General features: G+C 48.0%; 1 pseudogene; it reads left to right on the top strand.

The window, feature by feature from the left end:
- The first annotated feature begins 926 nt into the window (after positions 1 to 926).
- LOC105869746 (small ribosomal subunit protein uS19 pseudogene) lies at positions 927 to 1328 on the top strand (annotated as a pseudogene).
- The last annotated feature ends 429 nt before the right edge of the window (positions 1329 to 1757 follow it).

The raw sequence follows: 1757 nt of genomic DNA, 5'->3' as shown, positions 1-1757 counted from the left end.
TGAGTGTGTATAGGTTTTTTTATTCTATGGCCTCTCTGTGGGTTTGTTTGACTTGTGGGGTGGTGTCAGGGTGTATGTGCATGTGGGTTGGTCTGTTTGTGCAGCTGTGTGTGTGTCACTTGATGTTTTTCAGTGTGTGTAGGTGTGTTTGTGTTTGTGTCTCTTTGTGTTTGTGTGTGAGTGTGTGTGGGTGTTCCTGGGTGGTTTCAGTGTGTGTAGATGTTGTTTATGAGTGTGTGTTGGTGTTTTTAAGTGTGTGGGGGGGTGTTTTTGAGTGTGCATGGGTTTGTGAGAGTGTCTGGATGTGTGTGTCTGTGTGTGCGTCCATGTGTGTGAGTGTGTGTTGGTGTGTTTCAATTTGTGTGTGTGGGTGTGTTTGAGTGTTTGTGGGTGTGTGTGAAGTGTGGGTGTGTTTGAATGTTTGTGGATGTCTTTCAGTTTGTGTGTTGGAGTCTCCTGTTTTGGTTTGTGGGTGTTTGTGTAGGTGTGTTTGAATGTTTGTGGATGTCTTTCAGTTTGTGTGTTGGAGTCTCTTGTTTTGTGTGTGGTTGTTTATGAGTGTGTGTTGGTGTGTTTAAGTGTGTGTGGGTGTTTTTGAGTGTGTGTGGGTTTGTGAGAGTGTCTGGATGTGTGTGCCTGTGTGTGTCCATGTGTGTGTGAGTGTGTGTTGGTGTGTTTCAATTTGTGTGTGTGGCTGTGTTTGAGTGTTTGTGGGTGTGTGTGATGGATGGATGTATTTGGGTGTATGTGGTGTATAAGAGTGTATATATTTGTGTCAGTATGTGTGGGTGTGTGGGTGTTTCAGTGTGTATGGTTGTGTGTGTGTGTCTGGGTGTATTTCAGTGTGTGTGGGCATGTCTGGTTGTGTTCTACTGGGTGTATTTTTTCTGAGTGTTTTTGAATGTGTCTAGTGAAGATCTGGGAAGATGATGGAAGTGGAGCAGAAGAAGAAGCAGACCTTCCACAAGTTCACCTACCTTGGCGTGGACCTGGACCAGCTGCTGGACATGTCCTATGAGCAGCTGATGCAACTGTACAGTGTGCGCCAGCAGCGGCGGCTGAACCAGGACCTGTGCCACAAGCAGCACTCACTGTTGAAGCGCCTGCGCAAGGCCAAGAAGGAGGTGCCACCCATGGAGAAGCTCGAGGTGGTGAAGACACACCTGCGGACCACCATGATCATCCTGCCCGAGATGGTGGGCACCATGGTGGGTGTCTACAATGGCAAGACCTTCAAACAGGTGGAGATCAAGCCTGAGATGATTGGCCACTACCTGGGGGAGTTCTTCACCACCTACAAGCCTGGTGTTTTTGAATGTGTGTGTTAGTGTGTTTAGTGGGAGTGTGTCTGGGAGTGTACGAGTGTGTGTCAGTCTGTCTGGGTGTGTTTGAGGGTGTGTGGGTTGTGTAGGTGTGTGTGAGTGTGTGGGTGTCTCAGGGTGTATTTAAGTTTGTGTAGGTATGTCTGGTTATGTATGATTGTATGCAGTGTGTCTTGTGCTTGAGTGTGTGGGGATGTTTGTGAGTGTGTTGGGTGTGTCTGGCTGTCTTTGAGTGTGTGTGGGTGTGTGATAGTGTGTATAGGTGTGAGGGTGTCTCTGGGTGTCTTTGAGTGTGTGTTTGTGTGTCTGTGAGTGTGTATTGGTGTCACTGGGTGGACATGAGCGTGTCTATCTGTGTGTGGGTTTTTTTGAGTGTGTGTCAGCGTGGCTGTGTCTGTGAGTGCGAGGGCAGGCTGTGGAGAGATTAGATACTTC

Source organism: Microcebus murinus, unplaced genomic scaffold (genome assembly GCF_040939455.1).
Source record: "Microcebus murinus isolate Inina unplaced genomic scaffold, M.murinus_Inina_mat1.0 scaf001_hap2_Mmur4.0, whole genome shotgun sequence".
Lineage (NCBI taxonomy): Eukaryota > Metazoa > Chordata > Mammalia > Primates > Cheirogaleidae > Microcebus > Microcebus murinus.
This window is presented reverse-complemented; position numbering and strand designations above follow the sequence as displayed.